Here is a 14667-nt window from a genome sequence, read left to right on the forward strand (position 1 = left end):
TATCTAATGAGTTAAATACTGGTGTAGTGGTCTATTTAATTTCAGACTTTAATATTCCGAGTGCTTTCTGCTCTGCATACGATCTCATCTGAAGGTCCCAGCTATAGTGTAACTGCGGCTTAACCCCAGTTTGATTCACATTACAAAAGCATACTAGCGACCTATGTTTAACAATTTGCCTACATTAGTAGCTCGTTAAGTGTGTGTAATACCTTTTCTTTGTTAGTGTATCTCTAGATATGCGAGTAGAAGCTTATATTTGTACTGTTATAATCTCAATAGTTGAATTTTAACTGGATCACACTATTAACCAAAAGGTTATATTTTCAACTCATTGCTGCACTGAACATTTGATGCTTTTAATACATGCTTGATACCTGTATATTATTGCTGCTGGGAACTAATGTGGTTCTATATTACTAAAGTACTATTTCTCTCTCAACTTTCTCTCCTACTCTCCAGCTTTCTTGCCCTGCATTACCCTCTGTGACTATGGCTGGGTGGACGCCTCATCTTAAACTAAAATGAATACAAGCTCAACCAATTGCTCAAGCAATTATAATAAACTCTGCTGCCTCATCCCCTTTATGGGAATTGAACCAAGCCTCTCCTAGAAGGAACCAAGGAAGTATGTGCATCTGCTGATAATCCTAAACTACTATAGTTATTTAAACCCTGCTAGGTGTTTCAGTACGCTCCCTTGCCAGGAAAGCCAGCAGCCTAACCCTTCTTTTACTTCTGTATCTCCATACTTCCCCCTCATCTAGCTCCCTGATTTACACTAGCTCCCTTCTCTCCTCTATCCAATCTAGTCCAGGGATTGCCCTGGTGGAGCCACAGGTGCACTTCAGCATTTGTCCACCAGATGGCACCCACTCCCCACGAATCTGACTTCAATTCACTTACTTTCTTGTTTTCTGTTTAAGCTCTAACTTTTCTTTTTCTCTCTTTCTAAACATCATAGCCCACTCTATCCTACTATATCCCTGTCCGCTGTACTTACCCTTCTGCAATCTGCACTCCACTGATAGGTTCTCGATCTTCTCCTGCCTTCCTTGGCTCAACCCGCTCTGTTCGCCCTGTGGGCTCACTCTGCCCCCCTACCCTGCCCCCAAATCTGACCCGCTCCCAGCACCTCTACCTTTATTCCTTCAAAACCACACCCACTACCCTACTTGACCAATTAGTCTCCAATACTCTGGAAACACCCACTCCCTTATCCCACCCACATTAACCGCCACTCACCTCACCTAAACTACCCCACCTAGCCAATCAGTTTCCACTACTCTATCAACACCCACTCCCAAACCACACCCTTATCAACCATCACTCAACTCCCCACTCCTTCACTAATATAAGGGACTTACCTGCTCCACTGTACATACAACACTCTAATATCCACAAATAATTCAGCAACATCATACCACCTCTTATCAGCCTTATTACATTATGCTTTCAAAACCCTCATATATCTCCATTTTACTACTACTCCTCCTCAACTTATCCTATATTTACTACCTCACCCAACCCATTAATACCTACCACTCACAACCCTTCCACGTAACCAACCATCTTACCTCATCTCTCTCATATTCACACACACCAATTTCTCCCCACCTATATCCTATAAAAAACTTTTTCCTTACAAACTTATTACCTCTCATAAACATTCTACCCCCGTAGTAACTAGCAAACCCTTCAGAATCATAATAGAGCCCAATCTATACTCTAAACAGTCCAATTACCTCTCTAACTCAATCTTATATCTGATTACCATTCTATTATCAGGAGATATCCATCCTATCCCTGCCCCCCCCCACCTCAACCACTATAGATAAGTCCATATTACTTACTTCTCTAAACTCCCAAAGTATAGTTAACAAAATCTCAAACCTCCATGGCTGACTTATACACAATAAACCTGACATCCTATCCATCTCTGAAACATGGCTAAAACCCCACATAAAAGACTCTGAAATAATTCCTCTCAACTATTCTATCATTAGAAAAGACAGATTCCACAAAAAAGGGGTAGGAGTAGCTCTCCTATACTCATCCTCCTTGTCAGTGAATCCCTATAACAAACCTACTCCTCACTTTAATAACGCTGAATTACTCCTAATGCTACTTCAAGTTAACAAACACAAGCACATATGTATATCTTCCCTCTACATCCCCCCAGGTGATATTTCTACACTTGAAGACATCCAATGAAACAATAATCTTAGGAGACATGAATATCAATTGGTCCTCCATTCAGTCTCCCTCAAACCCAGTTAATATCAACCTCTACAATTTTTCACAGCTAATCAACTCTATAACCCACCCCTCAAAAAAACTCTCTAGTGGTAGTATTCTAGACTGGATTTTAGTCTCTCATCCCCATTATTTCTCTGACAGTGGTACTCTTCCCGATCCTCTTAGTGACCACTTACCCAACATCACACATTGACTCGCCTTACCCCTACATCGTACTCACAACTTTATTACTATTCGCAACCAAAAAAACTTTAACCCAACGACCTTTTCTAACTCTCTAAAAGCAATAAATTGGAATAGTCTAAAAACACTATCTCTAGATAATGCGGTAGCCCACTTCAACTCAACCTTCTTAAACCTTCTAGACTACCATGCTCCCTTAAGTACAAAAAAGAATAAAAATTAAAACTGCCCCTTGGCTTACCAAAAATACACTAGCAACCATGCGACACAGAGATAAAGTGCAGGCACACTACCAGAAAAATAGGACCCCCCTCATCCATAACGAATACAAAACACTTTGAAATAAAGTAAAAAAGCTCATCATCACTGATCGACAAAATGACTTCTCCATACTCCAAAACAACAATAAAACAAACCCTCAGAAATTCTGGAAGGAATCTCCACTCTCCTTAATCCTAACAAACCAGATACCCCCACCCCAGACCCTAATGCTCCCGACAGACTTGGCTACACAATTTAACTCCTTTTTCATTTATTCTATTTCAAACTAACCTCATCTTTCTCTAACATCACTACACTCTCCCATTCTCTCCCATCCTCCTCTACTAACACTCTATCCTCCACTGCTACTTCCCCCCATTCTTATCTACTAATTCTCTACCCTCCACCTCTTATTCTACTCTCACTTCCTCATCTCCATCACCCCAAAATACCCCCTCCTCCCACTCCCCACTTTTCTCATTAAAACCTATACCCACATTTACCATAAAAAAACTCCTTCAAAAACTGAAGCCATGCTCTAATGCTCCTGACAACATTCCTTTACACTTTCTTAGCATAGCTGCCGAAGTGATTGCCTACCCCATAAGCATGCTAATCAACCACTCTATCCAAGAAAGTATAGTACCCCAAATCTGGAAAAAGGCCTTTACATAAAGGAGGCAACAATAACAATGTTACTAATTTCTGTCCCATTGCTATCCTGTCTCCCATTTCTAAACTCCTAGAAAAGTGTATCCAACTTCAACTCCTACCACATCTCTTAGACAATCACCTACTAACTCCCACTCAACATGGTTTCAGACCAGGCCACAGGACTATGACAGCCCTCCTCTCCTTCCTTGAAACTGTAAACAAAGCCTGGGACTCTGGTCATATTGTTTCTACCCTACTACTTGGCCTCTCTAAGGCCATTGACACTATCTCTCACAACCTACTTTTAACTAAACTCTCTAAGCTAAACCTATCTCCTTCTTCTCTGAACTGGTTCTCCAGCTACTTATCCAATAGATATCAAGCAGTAAAATGGAAAAAGGCCACCTCCTCATTCCTTAATACTCCAACTGGAGTTCCCCAGGGTTCCATACTGGGTCCCCTCCTCTATAATATATTTATAAATGACTTCCGCAACTCTACCCCTTTCTCAAATATCATCCAATACGCAGACGATTCAACTATTATCTGTTCTGCCACATCTATTCCTACACTCCTAAGGCTTACTCAAGATGCTTTCTCAACCACTGAACAATGGATGAATAAAAATCACCTAGCACTCAATGCCTCAAAAACCAAATTAATGGTATTCACTCCCTCTAAAGTCACCTCTTTCAACACAAACACATTCTCTATTTCTAGTCATAATAACACAACTCTGGAACTGGTATCAGAGACCAAGTTACTTGGGGTCCAAATTGATAGTCAGCTCAAATTCAACTCCCACTTACAACTAAACATCAAAAAAACCATCAAAAAGTAGGTATGCTCTACCGACAAAATCATTATCTTACACCTGCCACTAAAATCACTCCCTCTACATCTTTTCTTATCCCCTCCCTTCTCTATGGAGCTCCACTCCTAACTAATCTACAATCCTCCCTGAAAACACAACTGTCCTCCTGCTACAACAAAATCGCCAACTTCCCTACCAGCCATAAGTCCTCCACTCACCAATGTTCCTCTCTCCACAAACTGAAATGGCTGGAACTACCCAATCATCTCACCTATACTCAACTCACTCCTGCACAAGCTCATTTTCAACCCCTCCCTCTGTCCTTCCCTTTCCTCTGCCTTTACAATGTACTTACCTGACAGAGTACTAAGGTCTAACGACCAAAATCTATTAGAAGTGTACAAACCAACTCGTCCCCCAGGTAAACATCTTCTATCCTGTGGTCTAGCATGTCTCTGGAACTCCCTACCTCCATCCATTCGTACCACTTCTAATCGCTTTATTTTCAAAAAAATCTCTTCACTCACATCTAACATCCCAGTGGGAATGCTCCTGCTCCCACCCCACACAACTTATGCTGCCAATTTCTGTATTCTTTTCTTTCCCCTCTTTACACAAGCAATCTCCTTTTACCATCTCCCCCAACTCGTACATTCCTGTAATTAGTAAGCTGTTTGCAAAGTATGCATTAGGTTACACCTCTTAAGTGTAAGCTTCCTAATATGTATTGGCTCCTCAGTATTTATTTTGTAATGATCCTTTACTAGTCTGTATCACCTGTAATATTCATCACTAGTCTGTACTGTTTGTAATGATTGCTCTAGTCTATAACACTTGTAAAATTCTAATCTATAAACTATTGTAACCTTGATTGTTTTGTAGCTAAAACCTATGTAACCTTGATTGTTTTGGAGCTTTTCTCCCCAGAACTCCATTAAAAATGGGTTCATATTGGCCCAGTGGACTATCCTATAAACCAACTGCAAATAAAAAATAAAAAATAAATGTGTGTGTGTGTCTGTCTGCCTGAGAAAGAAACAATGCTTTTTAGAGTATGCACACTCTTTACAATTCACATACTCATCATTGGCAATCCGGCTGATGTCACCCACCTAGAAATACACCTCTGGGATTGCTGAAGCCCAGTATTCTCCATAGCTTGTGCTGTAACTGTGTATTGCTGTAGTGTGATAAACTAGTTAGGTAGGGGTTCTAGTCCAAGACAGGCTAACTGTGTGTGTGTGTGTGTGTGTGTGTGTGTGTGTGTGTGTGTGTGTGTGTGTGTGTGTGTGTGTGTGTGTGTCTGTCTGCCTGAGAAAGGAATAATGCTTTTAAGAGTATGCACACTCTTTACAATTCATATAACCACCTTTGGCAATCCTGTTGATGTCATCCATCTAGTAATACACCTCTGGGACTACTGCAATCCAGTAATCTCCATAGTGTGTGCTGTAACTGCATAATGCTGTAGTTTGATAAACTAATTAGGTAGGGATTCAATTCCAAAACATGGCAGCTGTGTGTGTGTGTGTGTGTGTGTGTGTGTGTGTGTGTGTGTGTGTGTGTGTGTGTGTGTGTGTGTGTGTGTGTGTGTTTGACAGTCAGAGCCTGTGTGGAGGTGGCTATGAGTGTCTAACCACTGGAGATATTGGAGAGCTAATTTTGTAGTTGTCCTATATGGTGTCCATATTATATGACACAATGTCCACCTCACAAGGAGTACAGATGCCCATCAGCCAAGTGACCGTGTTGGCAAGCCATACCCCTACATCTGGGAAACAGCCTGGTGAACAAATTATGCAACCCTACTATTACCCGGAATATGTTCTGAACCCATGTGTCATACACAAACACATTTGCCTAGAATATCCTGCTATGTTGCTAGTACCCTGCACATTGATGACAGTAGGCATGGTGTGATTGCAGTGGGCTGCAGAGGGCATGGCACCCTGTCCAGAAGTACAATAGGCAGATAATTGCGGACAATGTGCCTTCACTATGTTCCCCACTGGATGCCTGCAACATATGTGGTGCCATCAAATGTGATCCACAGAGGCCATACAATGCCTTACACACATGCCCTATATGAACAGATGCCACTGACACCAGGGAATACCTGTATCATGCTATCAATGCAGGTGCAGGGTCAACCTGCTGTCTATAAGCAGGTCCTGCCACACCAGGCCAGTACTGGCATATCTGAGGATAACAGCCTGTGTACATAACATGTGCCAGTCAAACCAGGTACACTTGTAAATGTCACTGTACATTATTGTGGGACGTGCACATCCCAGGCAATGTCTATGTCAAGGACTATCAAACACAGACATGGCATGCATTGCAAAGCAATGGCCATACACAACAGTAATCAGGATGACAGGACAGTTCATACAATACCAACCTGTGTGGGACATTGCAGAAACTACAACCCTGACCACACTGCATACCATTGTCGGGTGGCATGATGCCAAGGATTACCCCTCACCCAGCCTTGTACAGCCATCTTGCACAGCCACCCACTACACACCCATGAAGCAATGCACACATGCATGTCAGTAGTGGCACCTTGTGTCTGCGTGTGGGATATGATGCTCCCAACCACAGTCACACGCAGTATAACTCCCATTGGCATACCGATTGATATCAGACACATTCACATGCCCTAGCCCATAGAGCCTTCAGATATCCCCTGTGGTGCATGTAGTACATGTGCATTACTGCAGTGTGGCAAACTAAGTAGTTAGGAAGTGTATTTGTGGGCCTGGCAAAGTGTGGCAATGTGTCTGAGTCCTGTAAAGCGTGCGGTTGTGTTGACAATGACATCCGTTCATGTGGACAGCCATGTGTGCTACACCTAATGTATGTCTACTATATCTTTGTTGCAGATGTCGCTCACCAGCACACATATATGTTCTTACAGCATGCCCACATGTTAGCTATGTGGCACATGGAGTAACTGCATGCACTTGTAATAGTAATTTTGAATCACCAAACAAATAAGCAACACTATAACAAAATCAGATGGACTGAACGTGAATTACTGCTCGTATGACAAGGATGTATAAAAGGATTATTCAAATCCAAACACAGCAACAACTCCTAGTTAAGCGCTTTCAACTGTACAACAGTCTTCATCAGAACATTTAAAAATAGTAACAATTTCATTTATATACTCTTCTCCTAATTACTTAATGATATAATTGTTTTGAAAAATCCGCCAAAAAAATTAAAGAAACATTTCATAAAATTCTCATATGATGTAAACCTTTCCCTATGTGTTTTAAGAAATGAAATACTACCAAGTAAATACCTTACACTAAAAGTTGCATATAAAACATTCTAAAATGTATACATATGAATATTAATATATAGATACTTATAATAATGTAAAATGATGAATATTTATATTTCAAGTACAAAACTGACATCACTAAAATGTATATATACAAAATGTATATGTATGAACAATAATAACTAATGAATAATAAATTACTACGCTACTACCTATGAGGATACTGTCATCCAAAATTCCAATAGATACACTGTCTGTAATCATCTTATGCTAGGGCAAGAAAAGGTTTGATGCTAATAAAATCATTTAAGCCCGGTATTCTTGTAGAATCAGTTAAGATTTGCCATTTACTCTCATATTGTGCTAGTTTCATTTTCCAATTTCCTCCATATGGTGCGCAAGTCACTTGATCAATTATTGAAAATACAAAACTCTGCTCTCCGCCCTTTTCTAAAATGTGTCTATATAATGCATTTTTAGTATCACATTTACGTATTTTATATAGATGTTCGTATATGCGCTTTTTTAGCTGTCTTTCTGTCTTCCCTATGTAATGTGCATTGCATTTTATGCATATAGCAATATAGACCACCTGCTTCGTATTACAATTTCCTGTTCTACATTTGATAGTAGTATGACACATATCATCCAACTTAATAACCTTCGCAGGATTTATGTGTTTACATTGTTGGCATCTTCCACATTTAGATGTACCTTTAAATGTGTCACTTACTTGCTTATTGCAACTAGCTCTTTCCAATAAATTCTTCATATTGGGGGCTGTCTTATATACACATTTTGGTTTTGCTCCTAGTATTTGTTCTACATCCATCATTGTTAACGTCTTCCAATATCTTTCTAAAATTTCTCTTATAATATATGTACTAGGAGTATATGTAAGTATGCATACCCTTCCATTAAAATCTTTTTCTGAACATATCTGTTTATCCATTTTATAACATCCCAGTAAGGGTTTATATTTGATTCCCCATTCCTTTTGTACATAGCTAATGACATCCGAGACCATCTTTTCAGGATAGGCTCTACACATAAACAAATCTTTGATGACATTAAGTTCATTCTCCAAAATATGCTTGTTGGATGACATTCTCGCTGCACGTATGCATTGCCCTTTGATCACATTTTTAAATATGTATGGGGGGTGGTTGCTACTGTAATGAACATAATCATTCGAGAATTTAGGTTTTCTATAAATTCTTGATGTAAAACCTTGCCCATCATGGCTCAATAATACATCCAAATTTGAAATTTCCTTGAAGTTATAATCATATGTAAATTTTAAAAAATCTACAGTATTATTCAAAATTTCCATAAATTTATGTAGTCTATCCACCGATGCATTCCACAATATAAAAATGTCATCCAAATATCTGACATAATATGCAATATCTTGAAAAAATTCGCTCTTGAACACATATTCGGACTCCCAATCCACCATCACCAAGTTCGTGAAAATGGGAGCATAAGCTGCTCCCATAGCCACTCCCTTGGTCTGTCTGAAATACTCCCCTTGGAATAAAATGTAATTGTAGTCGAGAACTAGTGACATCATATCACATATTAAACAAATTTTATCCCATGAAAAATCTGTATACTTTTTCAGACTCCTCTCAAAACATTCTAAGCCCGCCTCTTTCGGAATGCTGGAAAATAAATCAATAACATCAGCAGTGAGATATATCAAATTTGGACTCCATTTGTCATCAGTAATTTCACCCAAAAACCTCCATGAGTCCTTCATTATATGTGGAATGTTATCGTAAACTTTCTTAAGCCATCTATCAATCAATTTACCAATATTGAAAGTTTTAGACCGAGATCCTGACACAATAGGTCGAAAAGGTGGATGTTCGATTGATTTATGTACTTTAGGTATACCAACCATCTTCGCCAACACCGGGTAGTCTATTTTCAAAAAAGAGTATGTATCATTCGATATTCTATTGTCAATAAGATATTCTTCAATTATTAAATCAATACGCTTATGTCCTATATTAATTTGGTTCAGGGAAATGTTTTCGTAATTCCCTGAATCATATAATAGGTTATGTATATCCTGATAATATTCATCGGTATAAAAAATTACAGCCCCACCTCCTTTATCGGGTTTCATTACCCTTATTTCTCTATTACACAAGATATCAGATAAACTTTTTCTTTCCATCAATGTAAGATTATCTTGTATATTATTCCCATAAGTTTTCATCTTGTTATATGTCCAATATATATCATTACAAACTAATTGTTCAAAATTATGTACATGTGGATTAGAATTAGGTATATAGGTGCTTTTTTTTAGTAAGATCAGTGCCAGCTATCCCCTTTCTCCCTATATCATTTTCCTTATTCTTGTCAAATTGTAAAGCTAAATTAAGCTTTCTACAGTACATTTTGATTTCCTTAATATTATCCACCAAATTCCATCCAACCATGGGTATAAACTTCATACCTTTACTTAAAAGTTTGGCACATGTAGTATCAATCTCAATTTCTGTATAGTTAAACACCTTAAAACCTTCATATAGAATAATTGTCGGTCTTTCTAAACCTATGTTATCACAAACTCCACTCAGGCAGTTCCTATCTATCTTTGCTTTATTACTTGAGTGTTTGCCTTCCACAGACTTGACAACTATGCTGACCGAAGGGCTGCATAGTTGTGCCTTTGCAGACAAATTTACGTCCTGTACCATTGTTTCTGTACATTTCGTGCTGGGTAAAATCTCCCTCCCTGAAAATTTTCGTCCCTAAAAGAATTCTTAGATTGTTTCCTCTTTGACTGATACTTCTTATGTACTTCCGGGGCCCTGTAACTCGGCCAAACGTATGCCCTATCATTCTTATATGCCTCTAGGTCACGTGTCATTTTCCTGTTTTTCCTTTCCACTATAGTATGCACATTATTATCTGCATTAGTATATTGTTTCATGTACAGCTCTTTCCAATACTCATAATCCTTATGTTTAATAATAGTACTATTCATATGTTCCAATTCATCTGCCAGTTTAATTAATTTTTCATCCTGGTATCGTATTAATAAATTTATAAAAGCATATCCAAAACCATCGAATAATTCATTAAAATCCTTGACTACATCAGTTGTATAAGTAATACCTAATGGTAGCTTGAAAAACCTTAGGCCTTTCGGTACTATTTTTAGCTTAAGACATTTGGATAAATAATTACAATCAATTTTTGTATTCTTAAATGCAACTAGTTTTTTACCAAAGTCAAAAATTAATTCCTTCAGTGATGTGTATGTACATTCTGTATTTGAACCTTTATCCTTAGCATTTCCCACATCCACCTCAAAGAAATCCTGACTATCACCTAAAAACTGTTCAATCATACATACTTCATTAAACATTTTTCCATTACATTTCTTTCTAGTTGCATTAAAATCTTGGTCAACTAGTTTACCACTATAATGACTTTTACAAGGGCTAGAAACCACTTGTACTATAGTATGTGCAACAGTACCTTTTTTGTCCAAAATATTCTTAGACTTGTTATTAGCATATTTCTTCACAGGAAAAGTTTCTTTAGGACGAGCTCCTGCATATTGTTTGTCTGCTCGTACCTTACAAAAACTGAAATCAAACGTGAAATCCTGTTCCATGGTATTACCAGGGCGTTCGCTAAGTAGCTGCTCATCTTCCTGTTGAAATAAATCCAGTCCCGTAATGCTATCCACTTTACGCCCCTCAGGTATATTTATATTAATGTTAGTATCAAAGTTGTTGTCAAAGACACCGTCCGTGTCTCGTAAAACTCCTGGAAACCCACAGTCTGGTGTGCAAACGTTACCACATACGTGTGGTTTGAAAACGGGACTGCGCGCCTGCGCATTCGCTCCCTTGCGTACACTGATGACATCAGCTTCTTCCTCTGAGCGTACAGGAAAGTTTTGATTGATAGATGGCTTAAGAAAGTTTACGATAACATTCCACATATAATGAAGGAATCATGGAGGTTTTTGGGTGAAATTACTGATGACAAATGGAGTCCAAATTTGATATATCTCACTGTTGATGTTATTGATTTATTTTCCAGCATTCCGAAAGAGGCGGGCTTAGAATGTTTTGAGAGGAGTCTGAAAAAGTATACAGATTTTTCATGGGATAACATTTGTTTAATATGTGATATGATGTCACTAGTTCCCGACTACAATTACATTTACCTGGACGATATGTTTCTTTTATGGACAGGCAATAGTCAAGAATTAGAAGAGTTTATAAATTACATCAATGGTACTACTAATTATTTAAAATTTATTCACCAATTTGATAGACAAGGAATAAACTATCTAGATGTATATGTCTATAATGATGGAAAGACATTTCAGTCCAGGATACATAGAAAAGAGACTTATAGCAATGGTTATTTGCATTACACTAGTGCCCATACATACAAAGTCAAGTACAATATAGTGAAAGGACAGTTAATAAGGGCAGCGAGGATGACATCAGAGAGGGGTACTATGCTTAAAGAGGTTAGTTTTATGGTAGCCATGTTCAGAGAAAAGGGATACCCTGACAAGATGTTGGATGATTTAACAGCATATGTAACCCAGGAATGGGGTAGAAAATTTCCCCCACTATTAGGCATAGGTATTCAAAAGAACAATCCACACAACAATACAGAGGGTGAATATTATAATAGGGCCTGTATTGTGAAGTATGGACATTATACACAGCAGGTTAAGCAAATTATTACCAAACACTGGCACATTTTGACAAGCAATTCAGTGATTAAGGACAAAATCCCCCCTGTACCCAATTTTGTGTATAAGACAGGTAATAGCCTCAAAGGCTTATAGAAATAAGGCAGAGTGCTATACAAGACACAAAGACCTTCAAAGGGGTACTACAAGTGTGGGAGCTGTAGTTATTGTAAGTATATATCTGAGAAAGCATAGTATTAAAGGACAGAAATAGAACTAAGGTTCATTTTAAACATGGTAATTGTTTAACTAGACATGTAGTATATCTAGCTATTTGTGACACATGTCAAAGTTATTATGTTGGAATGACGGACCGGTTTCTTAAAAATAGAATTTATGACCACACCTATTGCATTAAGAGAAACGATACCAATAACGCATTGTCCCGTCACATACTCAATAGCGAGACATGCACGGGTTTTAAATTTGGTATTTTGAATGTGGTCAGTATAAATCCTAGAGGAGGTAATACAAAGGCCATTGTGGGAGAAAAAGAAATCAAGTGGCAGCTGCGGCTTGAGGCTGCCACACCACCTGGCCTAAATGAAGTAATTCCTACCAAACCCTTAGTGAGGGTATAATCTTGATTTTGTGGAAAAATTGAGGCAAATAAAAAATGTTAGATATTATACAAGATAAGCTATCACTATGTATGTAACAACAGTTATTGTGTTGATTGATTCTTTTTGTACTGCATTTTTATCAAATTATTTATCAAATTTTGTATTTTTTTAGTATAACATATATATTTTAGTTATATATTTTTTAATTCATAACAGCAGTATTTGCACATACAGTAATAATATGATTCATTTGTGAATACTGATGTGTTTCCAAGTTATATTTTAACAACAGCACATTATGCAGTAAGTTTGCAATAGAGTTAAAGGACAAGATGGTTAATCAAGTTTGAGATGGATATTTACTGCATAAGTGATGCATAGGGTTAAATGTATGTAATTGGGTAATTGTTTTTAGAAAAAGGCGGGAAATTAAGGTATTTAAAGTGTATTCAAACAGTTTGTCTGATGTTCTGAAGAAATCTAGATTCACTAGATGAAAGCGCTCAACTAATAGTGTCATCGTTGGTGCATGGTTTTTTAATAAAAGAAACTAACTGCAGTACTATCGTGGTTCCTGACTCGTTGAGCTGTGTTGGGCTTACAAGTTGTGAGTTGTGTTGTGGACTTCAGGAACTTTTGTGTGAGTTTCGTTGACCAATGGATTCACTGCAGGATGTATCGGGTTTAGGAGCTTCCATTACCCGTGAAGAAGTGGATAAACTGCACTCCGAGATGGCTATAATCAAGGGAGAACTAACTCGCCTAATCGAATTATTCACACCCAAACCGGGCTCTTTAATAACTCAAAACCCGCCTACAACAACGGATGTACCAGCACTGTCTCGTTCCTCTATTGGCCAAGCGAGTGAGGAGGATATCCCGAATGGGCAAAGGAGGAGTTCGTCACCATTTCTGCTCACCTGCACGCCGAGGAAAGATACGCGTACTCAAGTAAACAACAATTCAGCTTCTTTTAACTTTATTCCGGCTTCCCGAAATAATGAGGAGGATATCTACCTTATTTCAGGGGCTAAACCGAAAAGGCAACCGCCGGAAAAGACATATGGTGCAAAAATTAAATCCAGCGCCCACATTAATTCCAAAACTTCAGGTACTGTTCATTACAAGCCCGCTAAGGGCCCCTATGACAACTTATCGCATTACAATGTAGAAAAATTGTTACTAATGCCATTTGACTTTGACAATAGCAATAATGCGAACATTAAGGGGCAAGTGACTCATGATTATTACAACTCTTTAAAGCAAATGATATTTGGTTTTGGGAATAAGTTGACCAAAATAAAAGCATTGCAAGTTAAAAATATGTATTCTGGCGATGCTTGAATTGCCATGTAGTCCCTATGGGACTCCGTTTCTTCAAAAGACCTATGGGTATAGAGATGAATGCTTCTAATGTAAAAAAATGCAATGACATGTTTAATGCTTTTGGGGAACAGTTTATGCAGTTTATTATAGATAACAATGATGAAAAATTGACTGTTTTAATTTCTGAAGTAGAAAACATGGATAATGCAATACGAGATGACAAGCTATTTCCACAATGGGAAAAGTTATTTTATAAACAGTATGATTATGCGGAAAATGCAAGTAAGAGTATGTTTACTAAAAATGCAAAAGCTAGAGCGTGATATGCAGCAATATGAACAAGGGGTAGCATATAGGTGGAACAACAAGGATAGAGTGAGACCGAGGGAAACATACAAGGGAGATAGTAGAGATATATACCTCAGAAAGATGTACCACAATATTGCAATGAAGAGGTTTTTTTAGAAGACGAAGAGCAAAACAAGTGGTATACAGTACATCGGAAGGGGAGGGGGGTCCCCAGGTGGAACAAGCACAGATAACACAGATTTTAGACAATGCCATTGTACAC

Source organism: Protopterus annectens, chromosome 3.part1, assembly GCF_019279795.1.
Source record: "Protopterus annectens isolate FY-2018-M chromosome 3.part1, PAN1.0, whole genome shotgun sequence".
Lineage (NCBI taxonomy): Eukaryota > Metazoa > Chordata > Ceratodontiformes > Protopteridae > Protopterus > Protopterus annectens.